Here is a 21,853-nt window from a genome sequence, read left to right as displayed (position 1 = left end):
TGGCTGCGTGGGGCCGGTCCCACTTAGAAGAGCAGAGGGGTATGTAGTTGTGCGCGACATCGCGCGGCGCTCCGAAATTTTTGTAGCGAACAAAATCTTCGCACGCCAACGGCCTGTCGCGGAACAGACGGCCAAAGTGGGACAGGCCCCAGACCCTGGCACGACGCAACGTCTCACCTTCAACAGCAGCAGAAGCAGGCTAACGATCGCCAAACTCGTCCTGGGGCTCATGGCTGTTGCAGTCCGGATCTGCCGCCACTCTACTCCCAGAGCGGGGCCAAGAAAACTGAAGATAGACACAAAATGCTGGAGTAACTCAGCGGGACTAGCAGCATCTCTGGAGAGAAGCAATGGGTGATGTTTCAGGTCAAGACCCTTCTTTCAGACTGAAGAAGTGTCTCGACACGAAATGTCACCCATTGCTTCTCTACAGAGATGCTGCCGGTCCCGCTGAGTTACTCCGGCATTTTGCGTCCATCTTCAAATGACGTCACGCGCTCCAGACGGCTGTGTGATCGAATGAAGTCGCGCGCGACCTTCGGGGGACCGTCGAGGCTCAACGCGACCACGAGTTTGTGTAATTTGCATGCCAAGGACATGTAAATGGGACAGGGGCTTAAGTCTAGATCCCAGATCAGTGTTGCAGATAGGAATTGTATGAGTACCTCTTCAATGGACAGAATGAATGAGATTTCTGCAGAGGACCTCCAAAGAAGTGTAATATGCATGAAGTTGATTGGATTACTGCAAAAGCATTGTACATATTGTAAATAATGTTGCTAGACAGTTAGCATGCTGTTTGTTGATTAGCCAAAGTGTTAAGCCCTGGCAGAGTTGTTTTGAATTCCATGGTAAATGTTGCATTATTTAAGTTAAGTTAGCTTCTTCCAGAAGCTTCTCCTAGAAACAATGTATGGGAGATTCAGTTATTGGTTTGGGAACTGTCAATAATGTATGCTGTAATTAATATGTTTGATTGGATTGTAAAGAGACCACCCCCATGTAGTTCGACTCCTCAAGTTTCGGTGACCTATAAAAGGCAGCTCCCACGAGTTCCTTTGTCGATCTTCTGGAAGAGCGCTTGGGACTGCATGACCTTTTGGAGTGTGTCTGCTTGCACGAGGCTGAAGGATTTAGGCAGGCAGAGACAAGAATCAAACCCACGGTGGTTTAGGTATCGTACAGGGGAATTTGCTGTTCAATCTAAAAGTAAAGATTAGTTGTTCCAATGCTTGACGGTGCATTTTTGACTGAACTAGACTGGGGGGGAAGTTTAGAAGAGCGTATTTACAGGGGGAGATACTGAATACAGAACATAGTTCTCTGCATTGTACTTTAATACTCAGTATTAAAGATGTAATGCATTTGGATAGCAGTAATAGGATTGGTCCAAGACACCATGAATTTACGAAGGGGAAATCCTGCTTGACTAATCTTCTGGAATTTTTGGAGGATGTGACAAGTAAAATGGATGAAGGAGAGCCAGTGGATGTAGTGTATCTGGAATTTTGTTAAGCCTTTGATGAGGTCCCACACAGGATATTAGTGGGCAAAATTAGAGCACATGATATTGGGGGTAGGGTATTGACATGGATTAAAAAAATGGTTGGCAGACAGGAAACAAAGAGTAGGGATTAAAAGGTCCCTTTCAGAATGGCAGGCAGTGACTAGTTGGGTGCCGCATGCTCAGTAGTGGGACCGCAGCTATTTACAATATATATCACTGATTTAGATGAAATAATTAAAAGTAACATTAGCAAATTTGCAGAAGCAACAGAGTTGGGTGGCAGTGTGGACTGTGAAGAGGATGCTATGAGGATGCAGGGTGACTTGACAGGTTGGGTGAGTGGGCAGATGCATGGCAGATGCGGTCTAATGTGCGTAAATGTGAGGTTATCCACTTTGGTAGCAAGAACAGGAAGGCAAATTATTATCTCAATGATGTCAAGTTAGGAAAAGGGCAGGTACAATGAGATCTGGGCGTCCTTGTACATTAGTCACTGAAACTATGCATGCAGGTACAGCAGGCAGTGAAAAAAGCTAATGGCATGTTGGCCTTCATAACAAGAGGAGTAGAGCAGAGGAGCAAAGAGGTCCTTCTGCAGTTGTACAGGGTGCTGGTGAGACGGCACCTGGAATATTTTGTGCAGTTTTGGTCTCCTCATTTGAGAAAGGACATTCTTGAGGGAGTGCAGCGTAGGTTCACGAGGTTAATTCTCGGGGTAGCGGGACTGTCATATGATGAAAGAATGGAACAACTGGTCTGGTATTCACTGGAATCTAGAAGGATGAGAGTATATCTTACCGAAACATTTAAAATTATTAAGGGATTGGACAAGCTAGATGCAGGAAACATGTTGGGGTAGTCCAAAACTAGGGGCCACAGTTTCGGAATAAGGGGTAGACCATTTAGAACTGAGATGAGGAAAAACTTTTTCACACAGAGAGTTGTGAATTCGTAGAACTCTCTGCCTCAGAAGGCAGTGGAGGCCGATTCATCGGATGCAAAAGAGAGTTAGATCATGCTCTTAAGGCTAGCGGAATCAAGGGATATGGGGAGAAGGCAGGAATGGGGTACTGATTGTGGATGATCAGCCATGATCATGTTGAATGGTGGTGCCTGGTCGAAGGGCAGAATGGCCCACTCCTGCACTTATTGTCTATGTATTTATATTTTATTTTTAATTGTCTGATGTATGTTGTGTTTTTATCATGTGCGAGTAAAGCACTGTCAAATTCCTTGTATGTATACTTACTTGGCTAATAAATTTATTCCGACTGACTTCTGTCTAAATTTCCACCCTGCGAAGCCTTGAGCAATTTCCCAACAGAATAATTTCCAATCCTGTGGAAAAGCAGTTTGAAGCAATAAGCTTTGCTCTTTTAAAAAGAACAAGCTTAGTTATCATGTTATAGTTGGCTTGTCTATGTACTAATGTAATAAACAAAGCAGCTGTGACTGACTGTTTGCTGCAATCACATTGAAGTGGGTGTTCCTGTTTTATGAGTAATTTTACAAGAGTAAATTGAAACGTGTTTATCACATGTATCCAGCACATTTATAAATCACTTCTCCATATTCTCTCATATGTTAGCTGTTTTACTTTGCATAAATGTCACTTTATTTGCTGGATATTTTCACTTTTATTTCAAAGTACAACGTGTAGAGTAGCTGCCCCAGCACCGACCCTTGGGGAACTCCACAAGTCACTGGCAGCCAACCAGAAAAGCATCCTTTATTGCCATTCTTTGAGTTCTGCCATCTAAACAACCTGCTATTCATGCTAGTATTAGACCTTTGATACTGTGGGTTCTCATCTTACTTAGCAGCCTAATGTGTGGCACCATATCAAGTGTCAGAGGTGATGGGGAGAAGGTAGGATAATGGGGATAGGAGGGGAGTTAGATCTGCCATGATTGAATGTGTAAGGAAGGAAGTTTTGAATGAAGGAACTGCAGATGCTGGTTTAAACTGAAGATAGACACAAAAAGATGGAGTAACTCAGCAGGACAGGCAGCATCCCTGGAGAGATGGAGTGGGTGATGTTTCGGGTCGAGATTCTGGTTAGGGATAAGGGAAACGATAAGGGATAAGGCCCGCGTGAACCAACCTGATCTCCCGGTTGCTGGACACATTAATTGTTCTTCCCATTCCTTCACAGACCCTTCTAACCTCGGTCTCCATTGTCAGAGGGAGGCTAAATGAAAATTGGAGGAACAGTATCAAATATTTTGCTTGGGCAGCTTATAGCTCAGTGGTATGAATATTGATTTCTCTTACTTCTGGTCGCCCCGGCATTCCCTCTCTCACTATTTGTCCCCCACGCAAGTCACACTAGCTTCTGATTTTCACCCTACATACAGCTTACAATGGCCTGTTTCCTTGCTCATCATTACATTTTTGCATATCTTTCATTCATTGTTTTTTATCTATCCACATGACCATCCACATTTCTCGTTTTCTTTTCCCTAACCAGTCTGAAAAAGGGCCTAGACCTGAAATGTCACCCATTCCTTCTCTCCAGAGATTCTGCCTGTCCCTCTGAGTTACTGCAACTTTTTGTGTCTAGCCATGATTGAATGGTGGAGTAGACTTGATGGGCCGAATGGGCTAATTCTACTCCTATTCCTTATGACATGAAAGTGGAAATAGTTGATGCTATTGATTGAAGATCAGATCAAAGGCATTTGTATGCTGCAGTGTTAAAAGACTACCCACACCTCAACCTGTGCAAAATTTAATAGTTGGGAAAAGAAGACTTTTAGTACATTAGCCAAGGTTAGTTAGCTTCAAAGGCTTTCTCTGTTTTACAGTTGGATCATAGGTAATCATTCAACATCTCCATTATCCTTTGCCTCTTATCCTCCAATATTTAACAAAAGTACAGTTCATGGAAATCAACAAAGCTGCAGATGCTGGAAACCTAAAATAAAACAGGAAGTGCTACCCAAATGAAAAAGATCTGAAACACTAGAAAAATATCTGAAAGACTTTTGTACATGATTCCTGACTTTGAGTGCTTCAGCAAATCTGGGTTATTCGTAAAATCTCCAAATGCATCAAACATCTAAACCATTTTTTTGTAGAAAATAACAATTTTTTTCTGTAAAAGTAAATGTTTTCTGACAATTTTTCTAACTAAATGGTCTAGCTCTAATTTTCACATCTAATTTCCGGATTCCGAATGTTTGAGCAAAGATTACAAACCTATAATTGCTCCCCAATAATTTTCTTTCTTTTTGTTTCACAGATAATGTGCCTCGATTAATTTTGTTTCTATTCATAGTTCAGTGAGTCAAATAACACATTACAGTTCTATTTACATTTAAAATGATCACGTTTTCAATGGCAAATGGTTTTGTGATAACTAATTGCTGAAATTGTAGACTAAAGATCTTAATCACAATTTCTATACTCAAATCTACTGTTAGCAAATAAACTCATCCTCACTATATTTTATTATGCTCCAGGGGCAACTAAAACATGTAAGTTTATATGTCACAGTAATTACTGGCTAAATTTCAAATGAAAAATGACACCTCATTACATTACGATGAAACTTCTTCATCATACTTGAAACTCTGAATAATTTTTTTTATTTTGATTTTTTATTTATTTATTTATTCCGAACAAATAAAGACATTAAAGACATTAATAGTAACAAAATCGAAATTATCAAACAATTGGACATTACAATCAATATTTACAAAGCAATGAAAAGAACAAAAGCAAAGTTCCAATGTGTCTGTACAAGCTCGAAAAGGAGTGAGAAGAAGGATAACATTAAATCTCACCCCTTTTCTCCAACACTTCTACCATGTTTAAAAATCAATTAATTAATAATAATAATACTACCCTAGGCAATTTCCCATAATACCTACAGACATATATATACATACAACTATTATGCACATACAAACTTCATATCTGAAGTACCCAAACATAATTAAACAATAGTAAAGCAATAGAATAATGCATGAAACTCTGAATAACGCATTATTAAAAAGTGTTCTGGAGGCCTTTGAGATTTTTTAGGGCTCTGCCACTGTACTGACTCACCTTAACCAAAACAGCAAAAGAAGGCTAAAGGTTGAGATTTATTAAGGTTGAGGTTTAGCTTGAATTCGGGTCATAGAAAGAATCTTATTTGATCAATTGGGTATGAAATAATCTGACTGCACAATTCATCAATAGAGAGAGTACAGAGGAGATTTACTAGAATGTTGCCTGGGTTTCAACAACTAAGTTACAGAGATAGGTTGAATAAGTTAGGTCTTTATTCTCTGGAGCGCAGAAGGTTAAGGGGGGACTTGATAGAGGTCTTTAAAATGATGAGAGGGATAGACAGAGTTGATGTGATCAAGCTTTTCCCTTTGAGAATAGGGAAGATTCAAACAAGAGGACATGACTTCAGAATTAAAGGACAGAAGTTTAGGGGTAACATGAGGGGGAACTTCTTTACTCAGAGAGTGGTAGCGGTGTGGAATGAGCTTCCAGTGGAAGTGGTGGCGGCAGGTTCGTTGGTATCATTTAAGAATAAATTGGATAGGCATATGGATGAGAAGGGAATGGAGGGTTATGGTATGAGTGCAGGCAGGTGGGACTAAGGGAAAAAAATTGTTCGGTGCGGACTTGTAGGGCCGAGATGGCCTGTTTCCGTGCTGTAATTGTTATATGGTTATATGGTTATATGGTTACTACATCAGATATAAAATGTATTTATTTACAAAATCTCCTAACCATGGCATATAGAATAATTATTGAGAGGGGTTATAAAATAATCATGAAGAAAATGATGCATGTTCAATATATAATTGACAAAATGCTGACTTTTTATTTTACGGAGATGGTTTCCACTTGTTGGAGTAACCATAGTGACAACATGTTTTTTTGGAATTGGGGAAGGTTTTTTTTGTAAATCCTCTGGCGGATAAGATAAGGAAGTGGGGATTAGTTAGGGTTCTGCGGAAAATCCTCCAGCCTCTAAGTCAGAGCATTGCGAGTGCATGTCTGTGAAACAAATAAGTAGTTGACACAATCCGGCAACCCAGTGCTGCACTGTGGAAAGATTGCACAGTTCTCTTTGTCATCTTTTGGTGGAGGATTTTAAATGGGGCGTTAAACACCTGATGACGCGACAGAGTACAGTAAGGAGATAAAGAACATAATGACATGGAGTCAGAACAATAACCTCTCCCTCAATGTCTGCAAGACAAAGAACTTCAGGAAACACCGTGGACGACGTGCCCCAATTAGCATCAATGGTGCGGGTGTGGAAATGTTTGAAAGCTTCAAGTTACTTAATATTACTAATGATTTAACATGGATCAACCAGGAAGGCACTTCAACGCTTCTACGAACATTGGAAACCGAATATTCGGCATGTCTCCAGTGATTTCCAAACCTTTATAGATGCGCCATAGAAAGCATACAATCGGGTTGCCTGACAAGTGCTATTTCAAAGAGGAACCATGAGGTTACGTAGCCAAAGAACAATTTTCAATTCATGTTCTAGGAAATTCAAAAATGTCAGATAGTCTCAAATATCCTCCTTGATCATTTCATTTTCAAAACAGTGCAACACCATCACCATAAATAAAACAAAGTAAGAAAAACAGCAATCAAAATTTAAAAAATAAGTAGATGGGGGGGAGAAAAAAAAAAAAAAGAAGTAAATAAATTTTTAAAAATTGGAATAAGACCGTGTGGTTCACTTACCAAATTAAATAAAGAAAAACCATTACATTGATTAGTTACCTGGAGATAATTCAACATTCATACAAACATACCATCTAGTTCTATATAACGCAATCTTCCCATATCTAGCTCGGCATTTATCTAATTGGTGTCATGGCTCAAATAAACAGTCCATTTTTCCCAGATCAACTCAAATGAATTCTCCTTGACCCTCAAGGAATATGTCAATTTCTCCATATTAAAGATGTCTCGCACAATTTCTAACCACTGTTCCTGTTTTCATCCTTGATCTTGTGATTTTAGCAAAAAATGATCCTCTATAATCCATGAACTTGCTTAATCAAGAGAATGGAAGATTTATGCATTCAAGTTGTCCATGAAATTTTGAATTTTATATCTGAAATGTGACATGATAAAAGCCTAGATCATATACTTCATCATAATAATTCTGGGGAATATGTGTGTTGATAAAAAACAGAACATCTCAACGCTAAGGCAGTTGTGTTAGTATAGCTCTTGCCTCTCAATCTTGATCTTGGGTGCCAGCAATGTGAATTTTGCATGTTTTAATTGTGACTACGTGGGTTTCTTCAGGATATCCAGGACAAGGGGTCACAGCTTAAGGATAAGGGGGAAATCCTTTAAAACCGAGAAGAGAAAAACTTTTTTCACACAGAGAGTGGTGAATCTCTGGAACTCTCTGCCACAGAGGGTAGTTGAGGCCAGTTCATTGGCTATATTTATGAGGGAGTTAGATGTGGCCCTTGTGGCTAAGGGGTTCAGAGGGTATGGAGAGAAGGCAGGTACGGGATACTGAGTTGGATGATCAGCCATGATCATATTGAATGGCGGTGCAGGCTCGAAGGGCCGAATGGCCTACTCCTGCACCTAATTTCTATGTTTCTATGTTTCTATATATATTCCAGTTTTTCAACAAAAAAAAAGGCATTATTACAGACGGCGAGTTGTGAAAGATACATCTTCTAGATGCGCTGGGAAGCATCCTCAGTGATGTGACCTGGGTCATCGGATGTTTCGGGTCTCACAACATCAGACACCTTCGCCCAGGCGACCCAGCTGGGGTTGATCAAGCCCTGACTTGCGTCCCAGCAGCAACTGCCCACGGATCAGTCCTCTTAATCCAAAGCCATCTAGTGGCTTTCTCTGCGGCTTCGCTTGCGGATTGAATGGCCCTCTTCTTTGCCAGCCCCGTAATGCCCAACTGGTTGAGAACTTTGCAGAGTTAGCATCCTGCAAAGCCTCTACAGACCACCTCTATGGGCTCATAGTATGTCTTCCAGCCGCTGTCCTGGCACATCTCCACCAGTTCCTGTTACTTTGCGCATTTCCTCTCATTAGCCTCTTCAATACGCTCTTCCCAGGGCACTGTCAGCTCCAGAATGATCAGCTGTTTTGTCACTTCGGAGGTGATGATCATGTCAGGCCGGTGTGATGTTGCTGTGATGTGCTGTGGAAATTTCAGCTGTTTGCCCAGATCGACGTGCAGCTGCCAGTCAGTGGCTGTGTAGAGGAGGCCCATCCTTGTTTTTGGTTGTGATCGGGGCTTCTTGATTGAATTATTTGCGGCGTGGTGGTGTTTGTTGTTACCAATGGCAGTGACTATGCTCTCAGCAACCACTTTGAGCAACTGGTCATGGTGCCACTGGTAGCGACCTTCCCCAAGGGACTTTGGGCAGCTGCTGAGGAGATGTTCTAATGATCCTCTTCCAGAGCAAAGTGGGCAGGAAGGTATCTCGCTCTTTCCCCAGATGTGGAGGTTTACTGGGCTTGGTAGGGCATCGTAGACAGCTTGGATAAGGAACCGGGCGCGCTGGAAGTCTGCCTGCATGATGTTTGACCAGGTAATCCAGTGCTGCGGTATGCTCTCCCACCTTGTCCACGCTCCCTGCTGCATGAGCCCCACTGTCCTGCTCACACGCTCTTCCTCCACACCTGCTCGGACCTCTTCCTGGATTAGATGGTGTCTCTCCTTGCCCCGGGACTTGCCAACCAGTGTTTTAGCGAAGTATCCCAAACCCGCTTTGCCAGTTGCCATGTCTCCCACCAATGCATTTTGCCTTAGGCGTGACTCTGCCACCTCCACTGCTTTCTCCGCCCTCCATTTCCTCCCTGTTCTCACCTCGATGCCAGCCGATGACACATTCTGGACCCTGGAGTCCCTGTACTGCAGAACTTCTCTTGTTCGCGCCACCATAAATTCTTCCGTGAGGCCACTGAATGGGAGCTGCAAGATGTTACTGGTCCCATACAGTGCAGCACTGTTGAGGCTGCGGGGGAGGCCAAGCCATCTGCGGAGAAAGCCGCTGATCTTCCTTTCAAGGGACTCAACCGTGGTCAATGGAACAACGTAAACCAGCAGAGGCCACAGAACTCGGGGCAGGATGGAATGCTGATAGATCCAGGCCTTGAATCTGCCTGGCAGACCTGACTTGTCGACTTTGATGAGCCAAGCTTCAAGGTCTTTGATGGACTTTTGAAAGGCAGCAGAGTCTTTCAGAGTTGCGTCAAAAACCTTCCCCAAACTCTTGACAGGTTGCTCAGTAATGGAGGGAATGGCAGTTCCGGATAGTAAAAAGTGGAATCTGTCAGTCACCTTCCCCTTCTTCAGCACCATGGACCTTGACTTTGTTGGCTTGAAACTCATCCTTGCCCAGGTTTCTCAAGACCTTGTAGGATCCACCTCCTTCCTGGGACCGATGTTGTGGTGATGGTAAGGTCATCCATAAAAGCTGTTATTGGGGGCTGTCGTACACCAGACTTGGTTAGGGGGCCTCTGCATTCCACCTCGGCTGACTTGGCCACCATGTTCATGGCAAGAGCAAAATAAATTACAGAAATGGTGCAGCCCATTATTATTCCTTTTCCAAGCCGATGCCAGTCTGATGTTTCTGACTCAGAATTCACCCTCAGCCTGAAATTATGGTAATAATCCAGGATCAGGACCTTGATCTTGCTGGGAACAAGGTGTCGGTGTAGTGCAAGCTCAACCAGTTTGTGCGGTATGGACCCATAGGCATTGGCGAGGTCCAACCACAGAACAACTAGGTCGCCTCTGTTTTCATGGGCTTCGCTGATGAGCTGCAGTGTGCTCCAAGCAGCCGGGAACTCCTGGAATCCCACCCTTCTGCACTGAGGGGTCGATGTAGCTGTTTTTGAGGAGAAACTCAGTTAATATTCGGGAGACAATGCTGAAAAACACCTCCAGGAATATATCAAAGTTTACAACTATGTTTAAGAAGGTGCTGCAGACACTTGAATATCGAAGGACCAATCAAACTTTTTGTTTGATTGGTCCTTACCCTTAACAACTTTTTGTTTGACTCCTACTCTAATCTATTTTCTATTCTAATAAAGGTAATTCTAATCTCCATGGTTGTTTTGAATAAGACTCATGCCTGTAGGGAAATTTCGACTGAACCCAGCTGAAATTCATATGAGGAACCTTCATTCGGAGTACATTGGAAATCACCATGTGACTGTGGAGGTAATTGACTGTATGATAGCGTTGATCATAGTATGGGAAGGATTGTATTACAGGATAGTAATAGTGAACAGAGAGAGGCATTTTGTTGACAGTGGATGATAGGAATACATGGGAAAGCATCAGTGGAAGTATGGATTGCTAACTTACTTTATCCCAGGTTCTCTTAGGAATTATATGTTCTGCTATGGATCAAGTACAGAGGGATTGGCAACACAGATGGAGGGGATTCACGCCCACAAAAACTCGGGAGGTGAAGACTCATCAGATGGGAATCATGAAGCTACGCCCACAAAAACTAGGGAAGCTTGATGAGATTCTGGGAAGATACATCAGCATCTTGTTGTTAATATGTTTGACATAATGTAACAGTCACCAATGTACATTTGGTTATCATAAATTATGGTCATCACATGATAAAAGGGAGGAATGTAAATAATGGCAATAACAGAGCAGTAATAGCACCAACATTTAGTAAAGGATTCATGCATTGTTAGGCCATTTTGGTCAAGTCTGTGTTTTTGCAGATACAAGACAAGCTGTTGAATGGTGCCAGCAAAGGGCCTGTCCCACTTACGTGTCCTTGGCACGCAAATTACGCAACCTCGTAGTCATGTTGAGGCGCACGGGCATTGTATGGCTGCGTGGGGCCGGTCCCACTTAGAAGAGCGGAGGGGTATATAGTTGTGCGCGACATGGCGCGGCGCTCCGAAATTTTTGTAGCGAACGAAATCTTCGCACGCCAACGGCCTGTCGCGGAACAGACGGCCAAAGTGGGACAGGCCCAAGACCCTGGTGCGACGCAACGTCTCACCTTCAACAGCAGCAGAAGCAGGCTAACGATCGCCAAACTCGTCCTGGGGCTCATGGCTGTTGCAGTCCGGATCCGCCCCCACTTCTACTCCCAGAGTGGGGCCAAGAAAACTGAAGATCGACACAAAATGCTGGAGTAACTCAGCGGGACCGGCAGCATCTCTGGAGAGAAGCAATGGGTGACGTTTCGGGTCAAGACCCTTCTTTCAGACTGAAGAAATGTCTCGACACGAAACGTCACCCATTGCTTCTCTCCAGAGATGTTGCCAGTCCCGCTGAGTTACTCCGGCATTTTGCATCCATCTCCAAATGACGTCACGCGCTCCAGACGGCTGTGTGATCGAATGAAGTCGCGCGCGACTTTCGGGGGACCGTCGAGGTATTTGTGTAATTTGCATGCCAAGGACATGTAAGTGGGACAGGGGCTTAAGTCTAGATCCCAGATCAGTGTTGCAGATAAGAATTGTATGAGTACCTCTTCAATGGACAGAATGAATGAGATTTCTGCAGAGGACCTCCAAAGAAGTGTAAAATGCATGAAGTTGATTGGATCACTGTAAAAGCATTGTACATATTGTAAATAATGTTGCTAGACAGTTAGCATGCTGTTTGTTGATTAGCCAAAGTGTTAAACCCTGGCAGGGTTGTTTTGAATTCCATGGTAAATGTTAAATTATTTAAGTTAAGTTAGCTTCTTCCAGAAGCTTCTCCTAGAAACAATGTATGGGAGATTCTGTTATTGGTTTGGGAACTGTCAATAATGTATTGCTGTAATTAATATGTTTGATTGGATTGTAAAGAGACCACCCCCATGTAGTTCGACTCCTCAAGGTTCGGTGACCTATAAAAGGCAGCTCCCACAAGGTCCTTTGTCGATCTTCTGGAAGAGCGCTTGGGACTGCATGACCTTTTGGAGTGTGTCTGCTTGCACGAGGCTGAAGGATTTGGCCAGGCAGAGACAAGAATCAAACCCACGGTGGTTTAGGTATCGTACAGGGGAATTTGCTGTTCAATCTAAAAGTAAAGATTAGTTGTTCCAATGCTTGACGGTGCATTTTTGACTGAACTAGACTGGGGGGGGGGGGGGGAAGCTTAGAAGAGCGTATTTACAGGGGAAGATACAGAATACAGAACATAGTTCTCTGCATTGTACTTTAATACTCAGTATTAAAGATGTAATGCATTTGGATAGCAGTAATAGGATTGGTCCAAGACACCATGAATTTACGAATGGGAAATCCTGCTTGACTAATCTTCTGGAATTTTTGGAGGATGTGACAAATAAAATGGATGAAGGAGAGCCAGTGGATGTAGTGTATCTGGACTTTTGTTAAGCCTTTGATGAGGTCCCACACAGGATATTAGTGGGCAAAATTAGAGCACATGATATTGGGGGTAGGGTATTGACATGGATTTTAAAAAATGGTTGGCAGACAGGAAACAAAGAGTAGGGATTAAAAGGTCCCTTTCAGAATGGTAGGCAGTGACTAGTTGGGTGCCGCATTGCTCAGTAGTGGGACCGCAGCTATTTACAATATATATCACTGATTTAGATGAAATAATTAAAAGTAACATTAGCAAATTTGCAGATGCAACAGAGTTGGGTGGCAGTGTGGACTGTGAAGAGGGTGCTATGAGGATGCAGGGTGACTTGGACAGGTTGGGTGAATGGGCAGATGCATGGCATATACGGTCTAATGTACGTAAATGAGAGGTTATCCACTTTGGTAGCAAGAACAGGAAGGCAAATTATTATCTCAATGGTGTCAAGTTAGGAAAAAAGGGCAGGTACAATGAGATCTGGGCGTCCTTGTACATTAGTCACTGAAACTATGCATGCAGGTACAGCAGGCAGTGAAAAAAGCTAATGGCATGTTGGCCTTCATAACAAGAGGAGTAGAGCAGAGGAGCAAAGAGGTCCTTCTGCAGTTGTACAGGGTGCTGATGAGACTGCACCTGGAATATTTTGTGCAGTTTTGGTCTCCTCATTTGAGAAAGGACATTCTTGAGGGAGTGCAGCGTAGGTTCACGAGGTTAATTCTCGGGGTAGCGGGACTGTCATATGATGAAAGAATGGAACAACTGGTCTGGTATTCACTGGAATCTAGAAGGATGAGAGTATATCTTACCAAAACATTTAAAATTATTAAGGGATTGGACAAGCTAGATGCAGGAAACATGTTGGGGTAGTCCAAAACTAGGGGCCACAGTTTCAGAATAAGGGGTAGACCATTTAGAACTGAGATGAGGAAAAACTTTTTCACACAGAGAGTTGTGAATTCGTAGAACTCTCTGCCTCAGAAGGCAGTGGAGGCCGATTCATTGGATGCAAAAGAGAGTTAGATTATGCTCTTAAGGCTAGCGGAATCAAGGGATATGGGGAGAAGGCAGGAATGGGGTACTGATTGTGGATGATCAGCCATGATCACGTTGAATGGTGGTGCCTGGTCGAAGGGCAGAATGGCCCACTCCTGCACATATTGTCTATGTATTTATATTTTATTTTTAATTGTCTGATGTATGTTGTGTTTTTATCATGTGCGAGTAAAGCACTGTCAAATTCCTTGTATGTATACTTACTTGGCTAATAAATTTATTCCGACTGACTTCTGACTAAATTTCCACCCTGCGAAGCCTTGAGCAATTTCCCAACAGAACAATTTCCAATCCTGTGGAAAAGCAGTTTGAAGCAATAAGCTTTGCTCTTTTAAAAAGAACAAGCTTAGTTATCATGTTATAGTTGGCTTGTCTATGTACTAATGTAATAAACAAAGCAGCTGTGACTGACTGTATGCTGCAATCACATTGAAGTGGGTGTACCTGTTTTATGAGTAATTTTACAAGAGTAAATTGAAGCGTGTTTATCACATGTATCCAGCACATTTATAAATCACTTCTCCATATTCTCTCATATGTTAGCTGTTTTACTTTGCATAAATGTCACTTTATTTGCTGGATATTTTCACTTTTATTTCAAAGTACAACGTGAAGAGTAGCTGCCCCAGCACCGACCCTTGGGGAACTCCACAAGTCACTGGCAGCCAACCAGAAAAGCATCCTTTATTGCCATTCTTTGAGTTCTGCCATCCAAACAACCTGCTATTCATGCTAGTATTAGACCTTTGATACTGTGGGTTCTCATCTTACTTAGCAGCCTAATGTGTGGCACCATATCAAGTGTCAGAGGTGATGGGGAGAAGGTAGGATAATGGGGATAGGAGGGAGAGTTAGATCTGCCATGATTGAATGTGTAAGGAAGGAAGTTTTGAATGAAGGAACTGCAGATGCTGGTTTAAACTGAAGATAGGCACAAAATGATGGAGTAACTCAGCAGGACAGGCAGCATCCCTGGAGAGAAGGAGTGGGTGATGTTTCGGGTCGAGATTCTGGTTAGGGATAAGGGAAACGATAAGGGATAAGGCCCGCGTGAACCAACCTGATCTCCCGGTTGCTGGACACATTCATTGTCCTTCCCATTCCTTCACAGACCCTTCTAACCTCGGTCTCCATTGTCAGAGGGAGGCTAAATGAAAATTGGAAGAACAGTATCAAATATTTTGCTTGGGCAGCTTATAGCTCAGTGGTATGAATATTGATTTATCTTACTTCTGGTCGCCCCGGCATTCCCTCTCTCACTATTTGTCCCCCACCCAAGTCACACTAGCTTCTGATTTTCACCCTACATACAGCTTACAATGGCCTGTTTCCTTGCTCATCATTACATTTTTGCATATCTTTCATTCATTGTTTTTTATCTATCCACATCACCATCCACATCTCTCGTTTCCCTTTTCCCTAACCAGTCTGAAAAAGAGCCTAGACCTGAAATGTCACCCATTCCTTCTCTCCAGAGATTCTGCCTGTCCCTCTGAGTTACTGCAACTTTTTGTGTCTAGCCATGATTGAATGGTGGAGTAGACTTGATGGGCCGAATGGGCTAATTCTACTCCTATTCCTTATGACATGAAAGTAGAAATAGTTGATGCTATTGATTGAAGATCAGATCAAAGGCATTTGTATGCTGCAGTGTTAAAAGACTACCCACACCTCAACCTGTGCAAAATTTAATAGTTGGGGAAAGAAGACTTTTAGTACATTAGCCAAGGTTAGTTAGCTTCAAAGGCTTTCTCTGTTTTACAGTTGGATCATAGGTAATTATTCCACATCTCCATTATCCTTTGCCTCTTATCCCCCAATATTTAACAAAAGTACAGTTCATGGAAATCAACAAAGCTGCAGATGCTGGAAACCTAAAATAAAACAGGAAGTGCTACCCAAATGAAAAAGATCTGAAACACTAGAAAAATATCTGAAAGACTTTTGTACATGATTCCTGACTTTGAGTGCTTCAGCAAATCTGGGTTATTCGTAAAATCTCCAAATGCATCAAACATCTAAAACATTTTTTTGTAGAAAATAACAATTTTTTTCTGTAAAAGTAAATGTTTTCTGACAATTTTTCTAACTAAATGGTCTAGCTCTAATTTTTACATCTAATTTCCAGATTCCAAATGTTTGAGCAAAGATTACAAACCTATAATTGCTCCCCAATAATTTTCTTTCTTTTTGTTTCACAGATAATGTGCCTCGATTAATTTTGTTTCTATTCATAGTTCAATGAGTCAAATAACACATTACAGTTCTATTTACAGTTAAAATGATCCCGTTTTCAATGGCAAATGGTTTTGTGATAACTAATTGCTGAAATTGTAGACTAAAGATCTTAATCACAATTTCTATACTCAAATCTACTGTTAGCAAATAAACTCATCCTCACTATATTTTATTATGCTCCAGGGTCAACTAAAACATGTGTGTTTATATGTCACAGTAATTACTGGCTAAATTTCAAATGAAAAATGACACCTCATTACATTACGATGAAACTTCTTCATCATACTTGAAACTCTGAATAATGCATGGTAACTCTGAATAACGCATTATTAAAAAGTGTTCTGAAGGATCAGCCTTTGAGATTTTTTAGGGCTCTGCCACTGTACTGACTCACCTTAACCAAAACAGCAAAAGAAGGCTAAAGGTTGAGATTTATTAAGGTTGAGGTTTATCTTGAATTCGGGTCATAGAAAGAATCTTATTTGATCAATTGGGTATGAAATAATCTGACTGCACAATTGATTACATCAGATATAAAATGTATTTATTTACAAAATCTCCTAACCATGGCATATAGAATAATTAGTGAGAGGGGTTATAAAATAATCATGAAGAAAATGATGCATGTTCAATATATAATTGACAAAATGCTGACTTTTTATTTTCTGGAGATGGTTTCCACTTGTTGGAGTAACCATAGTGACAACATGTTTTTTAGTAATTGGGGAAGGTTTTTTTTGTAAATCCTCTGGCGGATAAGATAAGGAAGTGGGGATTGGTTAGGGCTCTGCGGAAAATCCTCCAGCCTCTAAGTCAGAGCATTGCGAGTGCATGTCTGTGAAACAAATAAGTAGTTGACACAATCCGGCAACCCTGTGCTGCACTGTGGAAGGATTGCACAGTTCTCTTTGTCATCTTTTGGTGGAGGATTTTAAATGGGGCGTTAAACGCCTGATGACGAGACAGAGTACAGTAAGGAGATAAAGAACATAATGACATGGAGTCAGAACAATAACCTCTCCCTCAATGTCTGCAAGACAAAGAACTTCAGGAAACACTGTGGACTACGTGCCCCAATTAGCATCAATGGTGCGGGTGTGGAAATGTTTGAGAGCTTCAAGTTACTTAATATTACTAATGATTTGACATGGATCAACCAGGAAGGCACTTCAACGCTTCTACGAACTTTGGAGACCGAATATTCGGCATGTCTCCAGTGATTTCCAAACCTCTATAGATGCGCCATAGAAAGCATACAATCGGGTTGCCTGACAAGTGATCCCACAGTCCTATTTCAAAGAGGAACCATGAGGTTACGTAGCCAAAGAACAATTTTCAATTCATGTTCTAGGAAATTCAAAAATGTCAGATACTCAAATATCCTCCTTGATCTTTTGTGTGATTTCAGCAAAAAATGATCCTCTATAATCCATGAACTTACTTAATCAAGAGAATGGAAGATTTATGCATTCAAGTTGTCCATGAAAATTTGAATTTTATATCTAAAATGTGACACGATAAGAGCCTAGATCATATACTTCATCATAATAATTCTGGGGAATATGTGTGTTGATAAAAAACAGAACATCTCAACGCTAAGGCAGTTGTGTTAGTATAGCTCTTGCCTCTCAATCTTGATCTTGGGTGCCAGCAATGTGAATTTTGCATGTTTTAATTGTGACTACGTGGGTTTCTTCAGGATATCCAGGACAAGGGGTCACAGCTTAAGGATAATGGGGAAATCCTTTAAAACCGAGATGAGAAAAACGTTTTTCACACAGAGAGAATCTCTGGAACTCTCTGCCACAGAGGGTAGTCGAGGCCAGTTCATTGGCTATATTTAAGAGGGAGTTAGATGTGGCCCTTGTGGCTAAGGGGATCAGAGGGTATGGAGAGAAGGCAGGTACGGGATACTGAGTTGGATGCTCAGCCATGATCATATTGAATGGCGGTGCAGGCTCAAAGGGCCGAATGGCCTACTCCTGCACCTAATTTCTATGTTTCTATGTTTCTATATTCCAGTTTTTCAACAAAAAAAAAGGCATTATTACAGACGGCGAGTTGTGAAAGATAGATCTTCTAGATACGCTGGGAAGCATCCTCAGTGATGTGACCTGGGTCATCGGATGTGCAAACTCAGTACAGACAGCACATGTTGTCAGGATTGAACCCGGTCCTCTGGCATTGTAAGGTTGCAACACTACCGCTGTGCCACCGTGGGGCATTTTTTGGGGACCCCTGTACTATGTCAGTGAAGGCCAAGTACTATGCTGACCACTGGGCTCTTGTTGAAGACATCCAGTGAGAAAGATGTTCCACAGCCAAACCACGTAATTCCAAGCATGATGTAGAAACAAGAAACTGCAGATGCTGGTTTACCAAAAAAGACACAAAGTTATGGAGCAACTCTGTGGGCCAGGGAGCATCTCTGGAGGACATGGATAGATGTGGCCCTTGTGGCTAAAGGGATCAGGGGGTATGGAGAGAAGGCAGGATACTGAGTTGGATGATCAGCCATGATCATATTGAATGGCGGTGCAGGCTCGAAGGGCCGAATGGCCTACTCCTGCACCTAATTTCTATGTTTCTATGTTTCTATATTCCAGTTTTTCAACAAAAAAAAAGGCATTATTACAGACGGCAAGGTGTGAAATATACATCTTCTAGATGCGCTGGGAAGCATCCTCAGTGATGTGACCTGGGGTCATCGGATGTTTCGGGTCTCACAACATCAGACACCTTCGCCCAGGCGACCCAGCTGGGGTTGATCAAGCCCTGACTTGCATCCCAGCAGCAACTGCCCACGGATCAGTCCTCTTAATCCAAAGCCATCTAGTGGCTTTCTCTGCGGCTTTGCTTGCGGATTGAATGGCCCTCTTCTTTGCCAGCCCCGTAATGCCCAACTGGTTGAGGACTTTGCAGAGTGAGCGTCCTGCAAAGCCTCTACAGACCACCTCATAGTATGTCTTCCAGTCGCTGTCCTGGCACATCTCCACCAGTTCCTGGTACTTTGCGCGTTTCCTCTCATTAGCCTCTTCAATACGCTCTTCCCAGGGCACTGTCAGCTTCAGAATGATCAGCTGTTTTGTCACTTCGGAGGTGATGATCATGTCAGGGTGATGTTGTGATGTGATGCCGGTGTGATGTTGCTGTGATGTGCTGTGGAAATGTCAGCTGTTTGCCCAGATCGACGTGCAGCTGCCAGTCAGTGGCTGTGTAGAGGAGGCCCGTCCTTGTTTTTGGTTGTGATCGGGGCTTCTTGATTGAATTATTTGCGGCGTGGTGGTGTTTGTTGTTACCAATGGCAGTGGCTATGCTCTCAGCAACCACTTTGAGCAACTGGTCATGGCGCCACTGGTAGCGACCTTCCCCAAGGGACTTTGGGCAGCTGCTGAGGAGATGTTCTAATGATCCTCTTCCAGAGCAAAGTGGGCAGGAAGGTGTCTCGCTCTTGCCCCAGATGTGGAGGTTTACTGGGCTTGATAGGGCATCGTAGACAGCTTGGACAAGGAACCGGACACGCTGGAAGTCTGCCTGCATGATGTTTGACCAGGTAATCCAGTGCTGCGGTATGCTCTCCCACCTTGTCCACGCTCCCTGCTGCCTGAGCCCCACTGTCCTGCTCACACGCTCTTCCTCCACACCTGCTCGGGCCTCTTCCTGGATTAGATGGTGTCTCTCCTTGCCCCGGGACTTGCCAACCAGTGTTTTAGCGAAGTATCCCAAACCCGCTCTGCCAGTTGCCATGACTCCCACCAATGCATTTTGCCTTAGGCGTGACTCTGCCACCTCCACTGCTTTCTCTGCCCTCCATTTCCTCCCTGTTCTCACCTCGATGCCAGCCGATGACACATTCTGGACCCTGGAGTCCCTGTACTGCAGAACTTCTCTTGTTCGCGCCACCATAAACTCTTCCGTGAGGCCACTGAATGGGAGCTGCAAGATGTTACTGGTCCCATACAGTGCAGCACTGTTGAGGCTGCGGGGGAGGCCAAGCCATCTGCAGAGAAAGCCGCTGATCTTCCTTTCAAGGGACTCAACCGTGGTCAATGGAACAACGTAAGCCAGCAGAGGCCACAGAACTCGGGGCAGGATGGAATGCTGATAGATCCAGGCCTTGAATCTGCCTGGCAGACCTGACTTGTCGACTTTGGTGAGCCAGGCTTCAAGGTCTTTGATGGACTTTTGAATGGCAGCAGAATCTTTCAGATATGCGTCAAAAACCTTCCCCAAACTCTTGACAGGTTGCTCAGTGATGGAGGGAATGGCAGTTCCGGAAAGTAAAAAGTGGAATCTGTCAGTCACCTTCCCCTTCTTCAGCACCATGGACCTTGACTTTGTTGGCTTGAAACTCATCCTTGCCCAGGTTTCTCAAGACCTTGTAGGATCCACCTCCTTCCTGGGACCGATGTTGTGGTGATGGTAAGGCCAGAGAAAGGTTGAACAAGTTAGGGCTTTATTCTTTGGAGCGCAGAAGGTTAAGGGGGGACTTGATAGAGGTTTTTTAAATGATGAGAGGGATAGACAGAGTTGACGTGGAAAAGCTTTTCCCACTGAGAGTAGGGACGATTCAAACAAGGGGACATGACTTGAGAATTAAGGGACTGAAGTTTAGGGGTAACATGAGGGGGAACTTCTTTACTCAGAGAGTGATAGCTGTGTGGAATGTGCTTCCAGTGAAGGTGGTGGAGGCAGGTTCGTTTTTATCATTTAAAAATAAATTGGATAGTTATATGGATGGGAAAGGAATGGAGGGTTATGGTCTGAGCGCAGGTATATGGGACTAGGGGAGATTATGTGTTCGGCACGGACTAGAAGGGTCGAGATGGCCTGTTTCCATGCTGTAATTGTTATATGGTTATATGGTTATATGGTCATCCATAAAAGCTGTTATTGGGGGCTGTCGTACACCAGACTTGGTTAGGGGGCCTCTGCATTCCACCTCGGCTGACTTGGCCACCATGTTCATGGCAAGAGCAAAAAAAATAACAGAAATGGTGCAGCCCATTATTATTCCTTTTCCAAGCCGATGCCAGTCTGATGTTTCTGACCCAGAAGTCACCCTCAGCCTGAAATTATGGTAATAATCCAGGATCAGGACCTTGATCTTGCTGGGAACAAGGTGTCGGTGTAGTGCAAGCTCAACCAGTCTGTGCTATATGGACCCATAGGCATTGGCGAGGTCCAACCACAGAACAACTAGGTCGCCTCTGTTTTCATGGGCTTCGCTGATGAGCTGCAGTGTGCTCCAAGCAGCCGGGAACTCCTGGAATCCCACCCTTCTGCACTGAGGGGTCGATGTAGCTGTTTTTGAGGAGAAACTCAGTTAATCTTCGGGAGACAATGCTGAAAAACACCTCCAGGAATATATCAAACATTACAACTATGTTTAAGAAGGAACTGCAGATACTGGAAAATCGAAGGGCCAATCAAACATTTTGTTTGATTGGTCCTTACCCTTAACAACTTTTTGTTTGACTCCTACCCTAATCTATTTTCTATTCTAATAAAGGTAATTCTAATCTCCATGGTTGTTTTGAATAAGACTCATGCCTGTAGGGAAATTTCGACTGAACCCAGCTGAAATTCATATCAGGAACCTTCATTCGGAGTACATTGGAAATCACCACGTGACTGTGGAGGTAATTGACTGTATGATAGCGTTGATCATAGTATGGGAAGGATTGTATTACAGGATAGTAATAGTGAACAGAGAGAGGCATTTT

At 43.0% G+C, this 21,853-nt stretch overlaps 2 pseudogenes; both read right to left on the bottom strand.

The window, feature by feature from the left end:
• Positions 1-8,248: 8,248 nt before the first annotated feature.
• Positions 8,249-14,978, bottom strand: LOC116984550 (annotated as a pseudogene).
• A 3,880-nt stretch (positions 14,979-18,858) lies between these two features.
• On the bottom strand, positions 18,859-21,505 carry LOC116984481 (annotated as a pseudogene).
• Positions 21,506-21,853: the final 348 nt, after the last annotated feature.

Source organism: Amblyraja radiata, chromosome 1 (assembly GCF_010909765.2).
Source record: "Amblyraja radiata isolate CabotCenter1 chromosome 1, sAmbRad1.1.pri, whole genome shotgun sequence".
In the NCBI taxonomy this organism is placed as follows: Eukaryota; Metazoa; Chordata; class Chondrichthyes; order Rajiformes; family Rajidae; genus Amblyraja; species Amblyraja radiata.
Note: the sequence above shows the minus strand (reverse complement) of the source record. Positions and strands in the feature narration are given on the sequence as shown.